Raw genomic sequence first — 22,621 nt, forward strand, 5'->3', positions numbered from 1 at the left:
TGGGGGGCGGTCCCCAAAAGGCGATGGGGGAGTTTTCACCTCCTCCATCGTCGGTCCTGGCCTGAGGGTGCATCCGTCACCGAATTCATTGACCCAGCTGCCTCAACCGTGCCCTATGCTTCAGGGGATGACGCCTTACGGCTCGTTCGCGGGGCAGGCGTTGGGGGTTTTTTGCTGGAAAAGAGTGTCCTCAGTCGGCTTTCCGGCTCCTTCCTATCCCTCAGTGGTTTTTGTTGGGTTTCTTTGGTATGCATTTTGGGGGATGTTTTTATGTTCATACAGTATTACCCATGGGCTACTCGGTGTCATGTTCCCTCTTTGAGACCCTCAGTACCCTTCTGCAGTGGCGCTTCAATTTTTGTCAGCGGCTGCTTCTTGGTCTGCCATTACCTTGATTAATTTCTTTTACAGGGGGGGTGGGGGGTCAGTCCGGGCAGTATCAGGCGGCTTTGGTAATCTTTCAGGCTATGACCGGGGTTTGGGCTTTCCTCTGGCGCCGGTTACGGCCGAAGGTCCCTGTACATCTCTGACTTTCTTCGGGATTGCGATTGATACCGCGACTATGCTGCTGCGCTTGCCTGCTGCTACCGTGCGGGAGATGACTGATTTCATACGCTTGGTGTTGGGAGTCCACAAAGTGGGCTGCGGAACGTACGGAAACTTTTGGGGTGCCTCAATTTTGCTTGTTGGGTCGTTCGGGCGGGTAGGACGTTTTTGTCGTCATCTGGGCCTCTCGATGTCAGGCGCCGGCATTCCTCATCATTCGTGTGCGCCTTACAACTGCTGTCCGTGCTGATTTGAATATCTGGTAGCGTTTCCTGCACGATGTCAGTGGCGTGTCCTTGTTTTTTGCGGACGAGGACATGGTGTGGCAGGTGGCAGTTTTTTCACGGATGCATAAGGAGCTCATGGCTTCGGCATATTGGGAAGGTCGTTGGTGCGCGGCTGGCTGGCCAGTGCGCGGGAAAGGATACGGTCGCAGCATTGCGTTTTTTGGAACTCTTCCCGTTGTGGGTTGCTCTGTGTATCTGGGGGGGGGGGGGAATTCAGATTCGCGCCGTATTGTTTCATGTGGCCAATATAGCGGTAGTTGACCTTGTTCACCAACAAAGAGCCCGCGATTTGCGTGTGCTACAGCTCATGTGCGGCTTCGTGTTGCGGTGTTTCTCAACTGCATATTGCCTTAGGGCTCGGCATGCTCAGGGAGCCATTAGTTGTGTCGCTGATTGTTTATCTCGCTTTCAAGGGTCCGTATTCAGCGAGTGGGCTCCCGGGGCGGATCTGGCATTAACGGCAATTCCACGGTACGTATGGGACTTTGGGAATTGAGGGTCCGCCATTTTGGTAGCACATTCCGTAGCTGCCTCTGCACGGCGGAGTTCTTTGAAGGCCTGGCCTGAGTTTTTTGCAGTTTGGTGGGGATGGCAGGTACGGTCAGGGCTGGGTTAGCTGATGCACAATTTTTATTGCGGTTTGTTTTTACGTTTAGCGAACTAAGGCCTTTCCCTCTCGATGATTTCCGGTTGGCAGGGGGTCTGTTTATGGTCAGCTTTGGTGGGGGAGGGTTTTCGGTTGGGGGGGGTATTGTTTCGTACAGTTCTGAAAGGGTGGGTAGGCTCCGGGCTGGTGGTTGGAAGCTACGGCGGCCGGTGCCCCTTGGATTTGCTTCATTTGCTTTTATCGCACTGGGAGGTGTGCTGCTATGATGCTTTGGAGTGCCACAGCAATTTCGTTTGTGCTTTGTGTGGGTATTCTTCATCTCCTCGCCGTATCTCAGGGGACAAAGTTTTTGTCATACTGATGGCGGTCCCATCCTTGTTTCTCAGTGTTAGCTGTCCTCCGCAAGGTTTTGTTGGAGGAAGTAGTCCGCCTTTGCTTTGCCGGACCTCTCTTTTTCCCCTAGGTCTTTGGCCCCAGTCGCTGGATAAATAGGGGGTGTGGATCCTGGGCGCTCTTTTGTTAAACTGGCTGCTATAGTCGCTGCGCGTCAGCTTTGTGGGAGATCTCTTGGTTTCAGCAGTCTGACACATGATTTCTCCTGGCATGGTGCAGGGGGCATGCGTTTGGGCGGTATTTTCCTGCTTTGGCTTCTATGGTTTCAAAGGGTTGGGGGGGGCCCTTCGGGTCTACTGGTGCTGCATGTTGGTGAATTTGCCTTAGTTTCTCTATCAGGTTTGACCTTGCTAAAGTTTATGTATCATGATCTCGTAGTCCTCAAGAGCACATGGGTGAGCACCATGGTGATGTGGACGGAGTTCGTGCCTCGATTGCGATGGACTGGGGCAAGGAGCTATTCCGCCATGGAGAAGGCAGGACGCAATGTGAAGAGAACAATACGACGTTTTGTCATCATTTATGTATATACAGTTGGCTCATCATAATTGGAATATTTCAGGGAAGTATGTATTCTGTGTGGACGGGGTCCATCTATCGGCATTAGGCAGTTCTTTTTCCTTCTGGAGCTTAGAGATTTAATTGCCACAGTTCTTCAGGTGCAGTTGTGGGGTGCTCCTTCCCTTCCTTCTTTGGGTGGGGCAGGAAAACGCTAAAGGTTTTCCTGGGTGGCGGTTTTGGCTAGTGGGGTGGGCAGCCTGGAGCGGGTTGGCCATCCTGAAGGGTAGCTCGTTGGGTAATCCTGGGGGTATTAGTCAAGAGTTAGTTTCGGGTTCTGTTAGGTAGGGAGTTTAGGCATAATGTGTAGATTGGAATTTTATGATATAAATAAATAATGAATGTGTTCAAGAAATGTATTATGCACCTGTCTTAAAATAAAGTGGCCTTTCTTGCTCCTTGAAGAAGTGTGGACAGTGATTTCTTGCGCGAGGGGGGACCCAGGGAGAGCCAGGCGCGAGCTGGTCTCTCCCTGGGCGTGTTCGCGCGAGAATCAGTAAGCAGGTGGGGTTGATTGGGGGGAGGTATTAAAGGGAAGTCAGGCTGGCGGTTGGGCACGGCGTTAGAGGGAGGCAAGGGAAGGGAGGTTCTTTTTGCCCCACCCTCCCTCCCTTTATTCCTTAGTTAGGTTTTTACTTGACGGTGCTCTGGGCGCTGCTCTGGTCTTCGGGCCTTGCCACTTTTAGGACAGGTGTCTTTGTTCTTTTAGGAGGCGGTTTTGGCTAGTGGGGTGGGCAGCCTGGAGCGGGTTGGCCATCCTGAAGGGTAGCTCGTTGGGTAATCCTGGGGGTATTAGTCAAGAGTTAGTTTCGGGTTCTGTTAGGTAGGGAGTTTAGGCATAATGTGTAGATTGGAATTTTATGATATAAATAAATAATGAATGTGTTCAAGAAATGTATTATGCACCTGTCTTAAAATAAAGTGGCCTTTCTTGCTCCTTGAAGAAGTGTGGACAGTGATTTCTTGCGCGAAGTGTTGTAGGTGCTGTGAGCCTACGTTTAAAGCAGTTGGTTTGTGTCATATTTTAGAATGACCAGCGCTGTGTCTTATTGCCTCGTGGGTTTCAAAGCTTAGCCTCGTGACGGCGGAATTAAAAGGGAGAGGTTGGGTGCGGTCGGGTTAGCTTAGCTGGCTGTTGTAATTTGATTAGCAAATCCAGTATTGGTTTGCTACTGGTTAGTGAAGATTTTCAATCCTTCACATGTGCCAGTGCCCAATTCAAGAGTTCACCTGGTTTGGAGTCCTGTCTTAAATCTTTTGAGCAATTATTTAACTCTATATGAGAAAATCAGATGAATACATTTCTCAGTGCGACTTATCTTAACACTGCTTTTTGGCTAGATAGAGCAAGACATGAGCAAAGACACATTTATTTCAGCTCTAAATGGGCTACAGTGAAAGCTTGGAGCAAAACTTGTTGATGTTGGATTTTACACGAGAGTGAGGATATAAAGAAGCTCTTAGATTATTATTTGAACAATAGCTTTGAAAGGAAAAAAAACTACAGCCAAGAAAACACGGGGTTCATTCAAGCTTCAGCAGAGACCAGTCTTGTAATTGAATGTCTGACTGCCTGAGGTTTACCTTTCTTCTGAATGTTGATTGTAATGGAATTGAAGAATATTGTGTAATGTATATTCAAGGATCTTTTAGCATGTTACCAAGAAAAACGTGAAGTGTTGCTCATGCTGACATCAAGGTCTTGTCCGCTATTTATTCAGCATCTTTACGAGGTCTAAATGCACGTAGGATCGATTCTGTGTCTACAATTAAATTGTTATTTGTGAATCAAATTCTCTGCGTCCTGGGTAGGACTGTGTGAAACTTCTTTTATCTGAGTGTAATCTTGTAAAATTAATGAATTTTGTATTATGTAAAATGTGCACATTTTCACCATTTCCAATAAAGTTAAAATGTCTTGCAGGAAAATAGATCAAGTCATAAATGTCTTACTGAAATATGGTTTCTCATCAACGAAGTCTGCCTTCAAATCATGATGCAGCTTGGAGATCTCTGCCTAACACGTATACACAATGGGCCTGATTCACAAAGGGCCTCCACCCTCGTGGCAGAGGCCCTGCAGTCGTGGGGCAGTCTCCTCACTCAGGGTGGAATCTCTGCAATGAGAATACTCATATTTTACAGAAGACACTTGTGCGGCCCCTTCTGTAATACTGGTGAACATGTAACACTAGCGCTATCTCAAGTCCGCATTTCCTCTTTGCAAGGGGGGGAAACTCTTTGCCTCACCACCTGTGCCATAAAATGGACTTGGGTACAAAGGCGAGGAAGCCATCAGGAGGCTACAAAAGGTGGCACAGCACTGTCAGTGCACCCCCTAAAAGCTGTAGGGAACTCAAGACGTGCTATGGGTCCTCCAGACATCCTCCAGCAAGCAGGTGCAGTCATTCACTGCACCCGCCTGTGGGTGGCACTTCATGCCACCTAAATTGCAAGCAGGTGCTGCATACACAGTCAAAGACAGAGCAGCTGGTTAAAGCAGCTGCTCTGAATTCACTGAATGCACTATCCCCTTGGCTGACCCAAGTTTGCGGCTCCCCTGAGGGCAATGCATTCAGTGTAATCCAAGGCTCTGTTCCCAATTGCACCCGGTGCACCTGTTGAAAGGTGCACCATGACACGCACATGAAGAGAGTGCCTGATACATAATATGGGCCTTGGCAGGCCCTCTTGTGTAATTTAGAAGCAATATGCAGGTATTTCGTATAAAGAATTTTGCATAATGTGGATAACTTTATGAAATTTCTTAGAAATGTATGAGCAATACACAAAATAAAATACACAAAGTTAGATTATGCAAATTTGCACACCCCTAGTTATGTTATCTGAGAATTAGCTGTGATGGATATGTTTGTTTACTATATATATCACAGCAATGTTCATAATACTTTGCACTCTTTACTTTCTAAGGATACAAAGAGTATGTAGGAGGCCAAAGACTTCAAACATTCATACTGCATGACACAAATAATTAGACTTAATAAGTTCTATATCCAGTAAGAATAATGACTATTTGATTCACATGCTGGAAAGGACTCCAGTTAATTCAGTAATATATTGCAAAAAGCATAGAGCTCTCTGGCCAATATTATCCTATTAGATATGATGCTGACAGCGCTCTGACCTTTTTGTTGACAGTAACATCATGCTGGGGAGCATTTGCTACCACTCTGGTCCTGCTACTGCTGGGGACCTGCTTTGCCTCTCAGTGCAGGATGACTCCTGACTACTAGGGGGTGAGCCAATGCACCACACTACCCCTGGGGACTTCAAGTCCCAGAACCCTCCTGGTCATCATAAGCTGTGTGCAATATCGCCTATTTAACTTCCTCCTAGTCCCGCAGCATTGGGAAAGCGCTCTGACCTTGTTGCAAGTAACATCATGCTAGGGACCATTTGATACCACTCTGATCCTGCTCCGGCTGGGGACCTGCTTTGCCTCTCTGTTCAGGATAACACCTGACTACCAGGGGGGGAACCGCTGCACCATGCCACCACTGGAAATTCAGTTCCCAGAACCCTCCTGGTCATCATCAGCTGTGTGCAATATTTCATATTTAACTTCCTCGCAGTCCCACAACTCAGGACACGTGTGGGCCGCACCCGGGACAAGGACGGGCCCATCCACACCTGTCAGAGACCGGAGGAGGCTGGGCTGGTCCACCTCTTTTGGCCAAATGCTTTGGACTTGGTGTGACACGGGTACTTTTAATGTTAAAAGCACCCTGCCTGTTGGAGCTTTAATAGTACATGGTCCGGAGTCTCAGACGGAAGGCTGCTTGCTCTCAGTTAGCCTTTGCTGCGTTTGTGCTGACAAAACCTACGCACAGGGGCGGCCTTAGGCATGTGCAAGCTGTGCACCTGCACAGGGCCACCAAACCCCAGGGGCCACCACACCAATATATATCCTTAATATATTAATCCTCAGAGGATGGATACATATTTGCGTGGTGGCCCTTGGCAGGGATTTGGCTGCCTCCGGTTCTGTTCCACTTCCAAACACCCACCCTGTCACCTCCCCCCCTCCACCCTACCCTCCCCCACCTCTTCACTGGCCTCCGCGCTCAACCCCGCCCGGACCCCCCCTTCCGGGGGCCCCTACCTACGCTCTCTGCCCAGGGCCGACATGAGCCTAGAGCTGCCCCTGCTACGCATTCTGTTGCTAAAGTTTCTTTTAGTTTTCAGAGGTTTGTGCATTTTTGGCGTGCTTTCTCTAGTGGATAATGTTCTCCTTCATGCTGTCTCAAGTAGATTGTAACAGCATTGTGCATTTTTTCTGTAAAAACAGGTTAGTAATTAGGTGCTTGCACAATAGGCAAACAGAAGGCTTCAGACCTTCCACAGGGTCTCACTAAACATCTGAAAAGTACCAGCAAACCTGAAAACTGCACGTTTAGAAAGCTCAATTTGCTAATTGAGAAAGTGGAGACACTCATTAGCTCAGACACACTACCGTGAGGGTACGAGAGACCCTATTCAAACAAGACTAACGCTGTAGTCCCCCCTGTTAACCAGAGCGACATCACCAAAGCAAATCGTTCACGTGATCTTAAATCAAGCGTTCAGTAAGGCACAAAGGGCAAGTCAGGCACTTCAAATAAAGCTATGTTTTTTAAAGGCCTTCCTAAGGGAACACAACTGAAAGAGCAAATTGCTGTCCTCGATATACCAGACACAGATTTACGGGGTGAGCATGCTGGATATGATCACACATATACAGACTATCTCAATTCGGTGCAGTAATAGATGTCTCCTTCTCGAAGTGCAGACTCAGTCTGCTTCACCACCACTCTCAGTGGTTAATTTGTAAACAAAAATAAGTGCCGGGGCTCTCGCCAGGAGGCAGCTTGAACAAGCCTATTTCTCCTGTTAGCGCCACCTAAAACAAAATCAACGACTAACCTTGAAACTGGGGAAAGGATGTGGTGTAAGGCCCAGAGCTGCCGACTTCGGAGCTGGGGAACCCGGTTCGAGTATCGGTGTTGTCTCAAATCACGTAATCCCCCAGTAAATGAAGTTGTCCTTAACTAGTACTCATGAAAAGCACTGGTGTTGATGATTAGGTGCCGGTGCTGAGCACCTGAAACCACCGGCTCAAATTAAGGACTGTTCGTGCTACACAATAATCTGATTCTGGCACCATTTAATATTTTAGCTCCTGAAGGCGATTTGGCCACTCTAACAAATCACATTTCTGAACCTAAAAATGAGGTAAAAGAACTCAAAGCAATTGTGCTTCATTTATCTACCCTACTAAAGGAAATGGCTGCTGTAAAGAAAATACCACTGACACTGCTATGTCGATAAAACCTAGCCTAGATGAAATTACTTTGAACTAGGGGGCATATGTATGAAAGTTTGTGTTGGACTTGGCCCTTTTTGGCAGGTTCACCCCTGAACTTTTTGCCTTAAGCTCTGACATGGTGGTAGTGTTTTTAGGCCACTGTGGCCCAGTATAAAGTGCGTGCGCTCTGTGTTACATCTAATGAGATTGGCCTGCCCTCCCATAGGAATGAATGGGGGTTTCTCTGATGAATGTGGGTCAGTGGTGAATCCCGATATGAGAAGCGCAGCGTGGTCAAGTCTGGTATGTGTGAAATGGTATTAATAAATGCTGCGTAATGGTGTGCGCAGATTTATTGTGGTTATTTTAGCAGTGCAACTTTTAGAAGTTGGCATTTCTGTGTGCTATGTGTCTGCCTCCCTGATGTGAATTGCATGTCTGGCCTTTGATTGACAGGGGCTGGTGAGGTGTGGGTGGCTCCAGGATTGGCAGGGTGAGTCAACGCTAGGCTGAAATGGACATCTACATTTTGGGTAGTGGGAGGGAAGGTCCCTGAATAGGAGTGTGCCTGCTCTAGTGAATGCCTGCTCCGCCCCCCTGTGGTGTGTCTGATGACGAACCTCCACCTCACAATAGGGAAGAGGAAGAGGAACAGAGTGCTCCAGAACCAGTTCTAACTGGTTTCCCCATGGTCTGTGCCAGGGCAGACAAAGGAAAACAAAGTATAAATGTAGGGGTTGTGACCCCATGTATGGTGTGCTTTTTTGTGTGCTTAGGCTGCACCGTTGGGGGTGGACTTGCTGCCTTGCTAGGCAGCTGATGGTCTGCTGGCCTTGGAGCCCCCAGCGTGCTGGCCTGCCAGTGTTTTATTTGCCCAGGTTCTGCCCCCATCAAAATCCAGGATGAGGGGGTTGTGAGGAGGAGCGGGAGCCCACCCTGCAAATTTGAAAATTCTTGCTGCGGGTGCCCACCCCATGTTTACACGAGAGAACTGGTGTCCACCCCATGTTTGGCACTTAATTTGGTGGTTGCCCACCCCGAAATTGCTCTTGATCCAAAGCGGTAGCCCACCCCGCGGATCTCTACCGAATAAATCACCACCGCGGCCAGGAAGCCAAGCAAGCTGCCTGACTCTGGGCAGGGCCTTGGAGGCAGAGTAGAGTTGGGCTGGAAGGAGGTCGGAAGCCCAATCTGCCTCCGCGAGACGTCACAGTCATCCCCACGCTGAAGAAGTCCCGGTTCTAGGAAGAGGGACTGGGTGAAGTAACGCCAAGGAAAAGAGTGCGGCGGGTCAACGGGGCTCCCTGGAGCGTGAGGGAGCCCCGTGTGCAACAATGATGTGGCCTGTTCCCAGGCGGGGCTCTCATGAGGAGAGAGAGCCCAGCCTGTTGCAGCCCTGAAGAGAAGAGAGCCGGGACGACCCCATACCACAGCCGGTGCCCGTCCCAGCCCCAGAGAAGTTCTGAAAGCCCCGTGAGTGGGGCTTTACTTTTATATCCTGTCGGCATTCCCTGGCTGGTGCTTGAGCGGTCCTGCAGGAGAGCAGGCCGTTCCAGCGTTGGGGGCAAATTTGTAAAGTGAGCCCCGAGCCGGGCTCCAGAGGGCCGCATTTTTCTGGTACAGCTGCACCGCCGAAGTGGGCAGCTGCAACGCGGCCACATTAGTCTTCAGGGCCCCAGCGGAGGTCTAGGGGCACAGTGGTGCCCGTGTTTGGTGGCCTATTGGTTCCACTAGTTTCAGTGGGAAAGAAGAGGCCCAGTGGTGCCAGGCTTGATAGGTGAACCTCATTTGTGCCGCCGTCATGGGCAACTGCAACCTTTGGGCTCTCAGGGCACAGGGAGTGCCTATGCCCACCTTTTATTTCACAGCTGCCCAGCAAGTATTGGGCAGCTGCTACGTGTAGGCCAACATTCATTTGGGGGCATTGTGGAAGGAGGTAGGAGTAAGAGACACTCCTCTGCCCCAGCGCAATTGCACGCGTATGGTTCCTACTGCATTGGGAGCCCTGACATTCTGGACATAGGGCATTTGAGCCCCATTGAGTAGGCCAGTTGGCCTGGGTGTCAATTCATTGTTTAGGCTCCTGAGGGTCAGGATATTGTGTTTATGCCTAATGCGATATTGCGTAATGTGTCTGATAAGGTTTGGGCCTACTGTGGGATATGTCTAATGTGTTAGAATGCTTAGTTAATTATTGTACCAGTAATTACTGGTTGTGTTTTGCATTTACTTACCTTTTCTGATGGTTCTGACCGTTGCCCGGTCCTGTATATAATCCCCTGTGAAAATTGCCTAGTGCCAGTTGGCACAGTGTAAATGTGTGATTATGTTTATAATGTGTTTATGATAATACAAAGGCTACTTTTTATATAACCTTGTGTGGAGTTTCTTTTGTGGTGTATCTAATGGGTTGTTGCTGTGTGTGTGTTGTGCAAACGCTTTACACATTGCATCTGAGATAAGCCTGACTGCTCGTGCCAAGCTACCAAGGGGGTGAGCAGGGGTTATCTTCAGCGTGTAATTCCCTTGCCCTGACTAGAGTGGTGGTTTCTGCCTGCCTTTGGCGCAAACCTTAGCCATGGTTTCAACAAAAAGGGGATTGGGACAAAGCACACTGAGGAATCTTACTATGTGCCAAGTCTAGCGAATTTACCGCTCATGTGGGGGAGCGGAAGGTCCAGTCCTGGTGTTTGCTAGAAATACCAAAAACAACTCTTGTCAACCAGAAATTCCATTTCTAACAGTTTGGTTTTGCGATTCTCAAATAGAGAATTTTAGAGAATTGCTATTTGAGAATCGTAAAACGAGATGTATGTAGGATTTGCTAAGAGATTTGCGAATCCTACATGTTCCTTAATTGCGAATCGCAAAGTGCGATTTGCAATTAAGGAAACCCTCCCAATTCATTCATAGAGGCCAAAAGGAATGAATGGGAAGACATTCTAAATTTGCGATTCGCAATTAAAGAATTGCAAATTGAGAATGCAAGTTCAAGGTTGCAAGGGTGTCAAAAGGACACCCTGTTGTACACCTGAAATAAGCATGGGAGCACATGTGGCGCACATACATGCCCTGAGGGCATGTATGTGTGCCACATTGCACTTTGAAAAATGCAAAAAAATGCATTTTTCAAAGCAAACGCGAATTACCACCATCTTAAAGTTGGTGGTAATTTGCAATTCCTTAAGGCCAAATTGCACTTTTTCTGTGCTTCTTACATTGCATTTAAGGAATCGCAATTTGCCATTCCTTAAATGCAATCGTAAAAAAATTTGCAAGGCAGTTTTTCATTAATGCATACCACTAAGCTCAATTGCGATCACAAACACCGAAAATCTGCGATTTTCAGCATTTGCGATCGCAATTTGGAATGATACATATGGCCCTAGGTCAGTAATTCCCTTAGCCCAATCCACCCGTCCTTGCTTAGACATGTCCCTAAACCACAGGAAAAGTCAAAAGAGATAGGGGAGTGGAGCACCTTCGATCTGCTTCTTAATGATAGCTCTTCTCGACCCATCGCCTTGTCATCTGTAACTATACACGCCACAGACTACAAACGGCAACCTACTGAATGACCTCCAAATGGCAGCATACAGAGGGCTCCAGCTCCATAAAGCAGATGTCCAATATTCATGAGTAATGTTCCCAAACTTAGTCAGATGTGCAAGAAAGAAGGGGAGGGTTCACTTATAAATAAATGCATATATTGGATTCGAAAGGTGAGAGGCTGTCATTCCCTAATAAGATAGGACATCTTTGGTGCATTTAGGCACTCACATATTGGCCCCAATTATGACACCATCAAGCTAATTCTTCCCAGAAGACACCTGGTGGATGCCCTAGAAGCATTCAACATAAAGACCTCCACCCTTAAGGACTCAAATATTCACTTCAAGTACAGATGTCAGGTTCAGAATCAATCTTTAACAAAAGAGGGATGGAGAGGGAATAGTGGATTCTGTCTCCCCTAGCAACTATCATAAACAAAAAGGAATCCACTAGGTGGACGGCGGTTGTTACCACAATGGTGGGGAGCAACCAGTGTTGTTAAAATACCCCTCACACACCAACAGGCCCCTTGGTGTCATGCTTCATCATCGGGGTCTTCGCAAACCTCTACGGAATGCGGCGTGCTACGACTTCACGACTACGCAGGAGCACTTTATGAGTGAACTATGTGTTTGGTGTGTGTGAGGGTACCAAAATGTGAGTGGTGAGGTGAAAGTGAGGGATTAAAAAATACCTGGCACGTGAGTGCTGAAAATTTTTTTATTGAGTCTCCGGCTGGTATTGTTAAAAAGAGTGCTAGAGTGGTTGTGGTTTACTAATTAGGGTAACCCAACCAAGTTAGTGCGTCGACATGTTTCGGAGTTATGGAACTCCTTCTTCAGGACGGGAATATGCACTACTTATCCCCACCTTACTCACATGTGTGTAGATTTTAAAAGTGTGCTCTACAAAAATTGATATGGTGAATAATGTACCTATCTATGTTGGATGTACGGTCCGTTACGCCCAGTTGGCGGTTCAGGATACCTGTAAACAGAAAAGTCATGTAAAACACGATGACACAGATTGTTGTGTCCATACTGTGCAAACACACAGAAGGGTAATAAGGAACAAAAGTGAAGGTCCAGGAACCCTAAAAATTATTACTAAACAGGATAATACATGTTCTCGTATTAATACTGTGTAAATACACAGAAGGGTAACAAGGAACAAAAGTGAAGGTCCAGGAACCCTAAAAAAGGAAAAAAACGAACAACATATAGACTGAGACACATACACATTCAAAGTATCAGATAGGTCTTAGAGGGTAAGGTTTTCGACCCAAATGTGTAGCTTACTTATTAAGAGAGGTCCAATGGCCTCATGAGCCACAGCGTGTAGGGGGGTCCGTTCTACCCGATATGGCAACCTGTGAGGTATTTAAGGGAATGGATCAAAAGGTTGTAATCCCTCGATAATAAAAGATCACACACCATTAGGCTTGTTCATACATCCATACACACTCACGGTTATTCACAGGGCTGTCTGGCTTGCTCCCCCTCCACGCGGCTCCGACGAGTGAGGCTGTGAACTAAGGAGCGAGTTTAAATAGTCTCAGAAGACTTCAATTAGCCCCTAATTGAAAGCGGAAAAAGCCCATAACTGGTCCGGACCCCTAGTTTGCATTCCGCATCTGCGCGCACCGGGTAGGGTTTTCCCGTGTGAATGCGCATGTGCGGAGGAGTAGTGTTGAAGTGGTGCGCATGCGCCCCTGCTCTACTCGTCAGTGACAACACTGAGTCGCTTCGCGCATGCGCGAAACCGGTGACGGCCCGGATTCAGTGTCTGCCGCCTCGCGCATGCGCGGAGATGGTATAATTGCCTGTATTCGAATTGATTTAACATAGAAACCTCGTGTGTTATAAGGAGACGAGCTGAGATCGCTTTGGTGACAGTAAAAGGCGCCATGTATAAGCCGCCTACACAAAAAGGGATAATGATAATATTTAACCATGGGCATTAGGGGGGGAATGTTACAAGTATTTAAAGCCTGGTAACAAGTCAGTTGGGAGGTAAAATTTCAAAACAAAGACTAATAAACTACATCTATCACTGAACCCCTATGAGCCAAATGGAACAGTAGGGTTTTTTTGACCTGGATGTTAACGAGGATGTCCTCCTGTGGAGTGAGTATTGGGGACAGGGAACTCTAGAAAATGAGTGTAGAGGGAGATGGTTTACAGATCTCAGGGTGCTTGGCAAAAGTGGTGGTTATTTAACGCAATTGGCTCCATGGAATGGAGTTGGTGGTTAACAGATCTCGGCGTGCTTGGCAAAAATGGGGGTTATTTAGCGCAATTGGCTCCATGGAATGGAGTCGTTCAACCCAGTCACATCTGAGCCCAGACGGAACACCCATCTTTGTTCCTTCTCAAACAAGCCTCTTTCAGATTTCAATTGCTCAATAACAGTCCAATGTATATCATTCACACAGTGCTGTGCCTCTAGGAAGTGAGATGCCATTTTCGTTGTCTGTTTTTTGCATCTCACATTGCTCTTGTGTTCATTAATTCTGGTTTTGACTGCACGTGTGGTCATTCCTACATACTCTTTTCCGCAAGGGCATGTGATAAGATACACCACATTGCGGCTGTTGCAATTCGTGACAGCGCGTTGTTCCCATTTCTCGCCATTACTAAATTCAAGAGTCAGGCTTTTCTTCGTCAGGTGGCAACTATTACAATTCCCACATGGGTGATGCCCATGTAGTCCTTTTAGCCTTGTCTGCTGTGTTACATTGGTTTGAGGTCTTGTATGGACCAGGATATCCTTCAAGTTTCTTCCTCTCCTATGTGCAAAGATGGGTTTTTCCAGATCTAAATTCACACTCGTAAGGATGCGCCAGTGTTTATTTACCAGTTTGGATACCTGGTTTGACACGGGGCTGAAGGTCGTGACACAGACTGGTCTGACAGATTCCTCTTTTGGTGGGTTGTCATCTAAAAGAGCTTCCCGGTTGTTGTTCCGGGCTCTTTTCATAGCCTGGTTAATGATCTTATCTGGGTATTTCCTCTGTTGTAGTTTTTTGCTCAGATCCAGTGCTTGGATTTTGTACTTTCCCACATCGCTGCAGTTCCGACGTAGGCGAAGGAACTGTCCATATGGTAAGTTCTCCCTCAGGTGACGTGGATGAAAACTGTCGAACCTGAGGAGGCAGTTCCTTGCTGTCGGTTTAAAGTGTGTCTCTGTCTTTAAATGTCCAACCTCATGATAAATGTTGAGGTCTAAAAAGACCATGGACTCATTGGACATTTGGTGAGTAAATTTCAGGAAATCGTTCTGGCTGTTAATCCATTGCATGAAATCCAAGACAGATTGGTTATTGCCTTCCCATATGACCAAGACGTCATCGATATAACGTTTCCATGACAGGATTTTACTCCTGAACGGATTGTCCTGGTGAAGGATTTTGGTAGTCTCCAGGTGGTGGACATAGAGACCCGCCAGGCTTGGAGCAAAGGTGCTCCCCATGCTAGTCCCATGGCGTTGCAAGTAGAGGGTACCTTCATACTCGAAAAAATTCTTCGTGAGGGCCATCGAGATGCATTCCATCACCACACCTCGTGGGGTATGGTAAAGCCACTGCTTGCTATACAAGACTTCCTCAATGATGTTCAGGGTTTCATCGTGTGGGAGACTGGTGTACAAGCTCTCCACATCGAGGCTCAGTAAGATTTGTGAGGTTGGGTTGAAAGGGTGGTCTTTCAGTAATTGAAGGACGGCTTTCGTATCCTTAAGATACGTATCAGTGGCCTGTACCAAAGGTCTCAGGAAGGCATCCGCGAACTTGGAAAGGGGTTCCAAAATAGAAGCGATGCCCGACACGATGGGGCGACCAGGGGGGTTCTCGAGGTTCTTGTGAACCTTGGGTATCGTATAAAAATACGGTACCCGTGGGTTTTTCTGTGTCAGAAACAGGGCCTCTTTTTTCGTGAGCCAATCATGGCTGAGAGCTTCTTCGGTCATTGCTCCCACTTGGATTCGTATGGACTCTGTGGGGTCCTCATCCAGAACCTGATAGTTCCTCCTGTCTGCGAGGAGTCTCCTGCATTCTTGATCATATGCCGTCGTTGTTTGAATCACAACGGCCCCGCCCTTGTCCGCGGGTTTTATGATAATCAATTTGTTTCTTGATAATTCCCTCACAGCCTCGTTCTCTAGTCTGCTCATGTTCTGAAAGACCCTGGAGTCTGTATCCAATTTGCCTAACTCAGTCATGACTGCTTTTTCAAAAGCTAAGACTTCCACTGGGAGCTGGTTATCCTGTGGTGTGAAGGAAGATTTTGGTTTCAAATAAGCATGGGCGGATTTTGCGGATCCACGATTCGCGGATTTAGCGGATCCACGGATCGTGGATCCGCAAAATCCGCCTATTTAGCGGATTCAGCGGATTTGCGGATTGGGGGCGGGGCTCCCTCGAGTGTGTGGGCGGGGCCAAACGGACGGGGCTTCCACGCGAGCGCACATGCCTCTTGTGTGTCCGGGGATATTTGGGAAGAAGGCACATCTGCCCAGCCTCCCAACGCTCACGATTTTTTTTGGGCTGGTGAATGAGTCACTACATTTGCGCTTCAACTAGTTCCAGCGACCAAGTGTGTGTTACTATGCAATCGCGCCGAAGTGCGCAGGGGTCCCTTTAGTGAAATGTCCATCATAGTGGGTAAATGGCGGGAAGACGGTGCACACCTCGAGTGTGTGGGCGGGGCCAAACGGACGGGGCGTCCATGCGAGCATGCCTCTTGTGTGTATAAAAGGGCAGAGACCGATCAGCAGATTAGTTTTTGGGCTGATCAATGAGTCACTGAATTAAAGCTTCAACTAGGGCACATGCTTTATTGATATCTGCAAGTGTTTCCTGTTGAGGTTTATTTTTTTGTGCCAGGACCGTCGTGCCCGAATGAACCCTGCCCTTCATATTTACTCAAGAAGACACCACCGGTGAAATAATTTACGATGGCGCCGGCAAGCTGCCAGCGCCATCCTGCAATAGTTACTTAATTAGCTTCAACAGGAAGCTCTAACTGTTAAAATAAAGCAGGCGCTCGAGCCCCTGCTGTATCTTATCTATTAGAGCTTCCTGTCGAAGCTAATTAAGTAACCATTTGAGGATGGCGCTGGCAGCTTGCCGGCGCCATCGTAAATTATGCAGGCTTGAACTTTTGACCGCAAAATCCGCTCCGATCGCGGATTGCGGATTCTCGGTAAATCCGCGAGAGTTCGCGGATCGCGGATTTACCGAAAATCCGCAAAATCCGCGATCGGAGCGGATTTTGCGCTCATGCTTAGTTTCAAACCCGTGTCTGATGTCTCGACATTGGGTTCTTGGTTATAGAAAAAGGCCTTCAGCTTGATGGTCCTGATAAAATCTTGGACCTCTCTGTGTAGAAGAAAAATGTCTGGTTTGTTCGTTGGTACATAACCTAGACCCTTGTTCAGTACTTTTTGCTGTATCTCAGTTAATGGCCATGGGGAAATGTTGATAACTAAGTCCCTCTCTTGCTGGTTGAGGCTTGACCCGCTGTCATGCTCCTGGTGTGCATTCTGGGGTCTGATTCTGTCACCGGTTGCCAAGTGACATTGTTCCCTCTCTTGTTCCTGCCCCTGTTGGATCCTGGGCCCCACGATAAAAAAGGTTGTTGGTTTTGTTGTGGTACGGTGGACTGATCATCCCCCCATTGTGGGTACATTGGTCCCATTTGTGGTGGACCATATTGGTACTGTGGAAACTGGAATGGGCCCTGAAAAGGATTGAACATGGGTGGTCCTTGGAAACCCCGCCATCCCCTTTGGCGTGGATACTGGTTTCTCTGTTGCCGATAGCCGCCCCTTTGATGTCTCTTGTTCCTGAATCCCCCAGAGTTGTTACTGGCGGAACTCCCATCAGAGTTGACGCTATCAGCGTCACTGGTATTCCCACTAGCCACATAGTCCGCTTTGGTGTAAGGGTAAGCCCATTCAGCTGTAAAGCGGTCCTTATCTTTTTTGAATTTATTAAATTTACTTTGTTTTAAAGTGGCCTCGAACTCAGACATTTGTTTATTAAGTTCTTCTAAACCTTTCTTTAAATCAGCCGGTTGGATATAACCTTTTAGTTGGACTTCCAGTCTCTGTATTTCAATCTTTAATTCTTGGGATTTTTTACTTGCCGTCTGTACTATGAGGACTAACCAGTCCCTGGTACAATGCCAGGAGATTAAAGACCATGCTTTTTTAAAGGCCAAATCATCCTGGAAGATAAAAGGTTCATTTTTTACTAGCAAGCCCTGAGGGGCTAGTTTGTTCCTTAAGTACTCCCTCATTAGCAATCCATGTAGGGCAGCTCTGATCTGTACCTTCCGCACATTGGTCAGTTCATCCCAATCTCCTACTGTAGGGGCAGGGTTGTCGGTGCTTAAACCCTCGAATGGATTGTCCTGCGCCAAAATCCTGTCAATGTCATCCTCAGTGAAAGTAAGCCCGTGTTCATCCTCCATGGTGGTTTCTGTGGATGGTCAATCTAATGATGAATGTGAAGTGTGTCGTCAAAAAATAGTGTTGTTTGATAAGGGAGGGGTTCCCACAGCTGCGCGCTGTCTACAAATAATCTTTAACAAAAGAGGGATGGAGAGGGAATAGTGGATTCTGTTTGTTTATGATAGTTGCTAGGGGAGACAGAATCCACTATTCCCTCTCCATCCCTCTTTTGTTAAAGATTATTTGTAGACAGCGCGCAGCTGTGGGAACCCCTCCCTTATCAAACAACACTATTTTTTGACGACACACTTCACATTCATCATTAGATTGACCATCCACAGAAACCACCATGGAGGATGAACACGGGCTTACTTTCACTGAGGATGACATTGACAGGATTTTGGCGCAGGACAATCCATTCGAGGGTTTAAGCACCGACAACCCTGCCCCTACAGTAGGAGATTGGGATGAACTGACCAATGTGCGGAAGGTACAGATCAGAGCTGCCCTACATGGACTGCTAATGAGGGAGTACTTAAGGAACAAACTAGCCCCTCAGGGCTTGCTAGTAAAAAATGAACCTTTTATCTTCCAGGATGATTTGGCCTTTAAAAAAGCATGGTCTTTAATCTCCTGGCATTGTACCAGGGACTGGTTAGTCCTCATAGTACAGACGGCAAGTAAAAAATCCCAAGAATTAAAGATTGAAATACAGAGACTGGAAGTCCAACTAAAAGGTTATATCCAACCGGCTGATTTAAAGAAAGGTTTAGAAGAACTTAATAAACAAATGTCTGAGTTCGAGGCCACTTTAAAACAAAGTAAATTTAATAAATTCAAAAAAGATAAGGACCGCTTTACAGCTGAATGGGCTTACCCTTACACCAAAGCGGACTATGTGGCTAGTGGGAATACCAGTGACGCTGATAGCGTCAACTCTGATGGGAGTTCCGCCAGTAACAACTCTGGGGGATTCAGGAACAAGAGACATCAAAGGGGCGGCTATCGGCAACAGAGAAACCAGTATCCACGCCAAAGGGGATGGCGGGGTTTCCAAGGACCACCCATGTTCAATCCTTTTCAGGGCCCATTCCAGTTTCCACAGTACCAATATGGTCCACCACAAATGGGACCAATGTACCCACAATGGGGGGATGATCAGTCCACCGTACCACAACAAAACCAACAACCTTTTTTATCGTGGGGCCCAGGATCCAACAGGGGCAGGAACAAGAGAGGGAACAATGTCACTTGGCAACCGGTGACAGAATCAGACCCCAGAATGCACACCAGGAGCATGACAGCGGGTCAAGCCTCAACCAGCAAGAGAGGGACTTAGTTATCAACATTTCCCCATGGCCATTAACTGAGATACAGCAAAAAGTACTGAACAAGGGTCTAGGTTATGTACCAACGAACAAACCAGACATTTTTCTTCTACACAGAGAGGTCCAAGATTTTATCAGGACCATCAAGCTGAAGGCCTTTTTCTATAACCAAGAACCCAATGTCGAGACATCAGACACGGGTTTGAAACCAAAATCTTCCTTCACACCACAGGATAACCAGCTCCCAGTGGAAGTCTTAGCTTTTGAAAAAGCAGTCATGACTGAGTTAGGCAAATTGGATACAGACTCCAGGGTCTTTCAGAACATGAGCAGACTAGAGAACGAGGCTGTGAGGGAATTATCAAGAAACAAATTGATTATCATAAAACCAGCGGACAAGGGCGGGGCCGTTGTGATTCAAACAACGACGGCATATGATCAAGAATGCAGGAGACTCCTCGCAGACAGGAGGAACTATCAGGTTCTGGATGAGGACCCCACAGAGTCCATACGAATCCAAGTGGGAGCAATGACCGAAGAAGCTCTCAGCCATGATTGGCTCACGAAAAAAGAGGCCCTGTTTCTGACACAGAAAAACCCACGGGTACCGTATTTTTATACGATACCCAAGGTTCACAAGAACCTCGAGAACCCCCCTGGTTGCCCCATCGTGTCGGGCATCGCTTCTATTTTGGAACCCCTTTCCAAGTTCGCGGATGCCTTCCTGAGACCTTTGGTACAGGCCACTGATACGTATCTTAAGGATACGAAAGCCGTCCTTCAATTACTGAAAGACCACCCTTTCAACCCAACCTCACAAATCTTACTGAGCCTCGATGTGGAGAGCTTGTACACCAGTCTCCCACACGATGAAACCCTGAACATCATTGAGGAAGTCTTGTATAGCAAGCAGTGGCTTTACCATACCCCACGAGGTGTGGTGATGGAATGCATCTCGATGGCCCTCACGAAGAATTTTTTCGAGTATGAAGGTACCCTCTACTTGCAACGCCATGGGACTAGCATGGGGAGCACCTTTGCTCCAAGCCTGGCGGGTCTCTATGTCCACCACCTGGAGACTACCAAAATCCTTCACCAGGACAATCCGTTCAGGAGTAAAATCCTGTCATGGAAACGTTATATCGATGACGTCTTGGTCATATGGGAAGGCAATAACCAATCTGTCTTGGATTTCATGCAATGGATTAACAGCCAGAACGATTTCCTGAAATTTACTCACCAAATGTCCAATGAGTCCATGGTCTTTTTAGACCTCAACATTTATCATGAGGTTGGACATTTAAAGACAGAGACACACTTTAAACCGACAGCAAGGAACTGCCTCCTCAGGTTCGACAGTTTTCATCCACGTCACCTGAGGGAGAACTTACCATATGGACAGTTCCTTCGCCTACGTCGGAACTGCAGCGATGTGGGAAAGTACAAAATCCAAGCACTGGATCTGAGCAAAAAACTACAACAGAGGAAATACCCAGATAAGATCATTAACCAGGCTATGAAAAGAGCCCGGAACAACAACCGGGAAGCTCTTTTAGATGACAACCCACCAAAAGAGGAATCTGTCAGACCAGTCTGTGTCACGACCTTCAGCCCCGTGTCAAACCAGGTATCCAAACTGGTAAATAAACACTGGCGCATCCTTACGAGTGTGAATTTAGATCTGGAAAAACCCATCTTTGCACATAGGAGAGGAAGAAACTTGAAGGATATCCTGGTCCATACAAGACCTCAAACCAATGTAACACAGCAGACAAGGCTAAAAGGACTACATGGGCATCACCCATGTGGGAATTGTAATAGTTGCCACCTGACGAAGAAAAGCCTGACTCTTGAATTTAGTAATGGCGAGAAATGGGAACAACGCGCTGTCACGAATTGCAACAGCCGCAATGTGGTGTATCTTATCACATGCCCTTGCGGAAAAGAGTATGTAGGAATGACCACACGTGCAGTCAAAACCAGAATTAATGAACACAAGAGCAATGTGAGATGCAAAAAACAGACAACGAAAATGGCATCTCACTTCCTAGAGGCACAGCACTGTGTGAATGATATACATTGGACTGTTATTGAGCAATTGAAATCTGAAAGAGGCTTGTTTGAGAAGGAACAAAGATGGGTGTTCCGTCTGGGCTCAGATGTGACTGGGTTGAACGACTCCATTCCATGGAGCCAATTGCGCTAAATAACCCCCATTTTTGCCAAGCACGCCGAGATCTGTTAACCACCAACTCCATTCCATGGAGCCAATTGCGTTAAATAACCACCACTTTTGCCAAGCACCCTGAGATCTGTAAACCATCTCCCTCTACACTCATTTTCTAGAGTTCCCTGTCCCCAATACTCACTCCACAGGAGGACATCCTCGTTAACATCCAGGTCAAAAAAACCCTACTGTTCCATTTGGCTCATAGGGGTTCAGTGATAGATGTAGTTTATTAGTCTTTGTTTTGAAATTTTACCTCCCAACTGGCTTGTTACCAGGCTTTAAATACTTGTAACATTCCCCCCCTAATGCCCATGGTTAAATATTATCATTATCCCTTTTTGTGTAGGCGGCTTATACATGGCGCCTTTTACTGTCACCAAAGCGATCTCAGCTCGTCTCCTTATAACACACGAGGTTTCTATGTTAAATCAATTCGAATACAGGCAATTATACCATCTCCGCGCATGCGCGAGGCGGCAGACACTGAATCCGGGCCGTCACCGGTTTCGCGCATGCGCGAAGCGACTCAGTGTTGTCACTGACGAGTAGAGCAGGGGCGCATGCGCACCACTTCAACACTACTCCTCCGCACATGCGCATTCACACGGGAAAACCCTACCCGGTGCGCGCAGATGCGGAATGCAAACTAGGGGTCCGGACCAGTTATGGGCTTTTTCCGCTTTCAATTAGGGGCTAATTGAAGTCTTCTGAGACTATTTAAACTCGCTCCTTAGTTCACAGCCTCACTCGTCGGAGCCGCGTGGAGGGGGAGCAAGCCAGACAGCCCTGTGAATAACCGTGAGTGTGTATGGATGTATGAACAAGCCTAATGGTGTGTGATCTTTTATTATCGAGGGATTACAACCTTTTGATCCATTCCCTTAAATACCTCACAGGTTGCCATATCGGGTAGAACGGACCCCCCTACACGCTGTGGCACATGAGGCCATTGGACCTCTCTTAATAAGTAAGCTACACATTTGGGTCGAAAACCTTACCCTCTAAGACCTATCTGATACTTTGAATGTGTATGTGTCTCAGTCTATATGTTGTTCGTTTTTTTCCTTTTTTAGGGTTCCTGGACCTTCACTTTTGTTCCTTGTTACCCTTCTGTGTATTTACACAGTAGTAATACGAGAACATGTATTATCCTGTTTAGTAATAATTTTTAGGGTTCCTGGACCTTCACTTTTGTTCCTTATTACCCTTCTGTGTGTTTGCACAGTATGGACACAACAATCTGTGTCATCGTGTTTTACATGACTTTTCTGTTTACAGGTATCCTGAACCGCCAACTGGGCGTAACGGACCGTACATCCAACATAGATAGGTACATTATTCACCATATCAATTTTTGTAGAG

The sequence above is a fragment of the Lissotriton helveticus genome, chromosome 1_1, assembly GCF_964261635.1.
Source record: "Lissotriton helveticus chromosome 1_1, aLisHel1.1, whole genome shotgun sequence".
NCBI classification, from domain to species: Eukaryota; Metazoa; Chordata; class Amphibia; order Caudata; family Salamandridae; genus Lissotriton; species Lissotriton helveticus.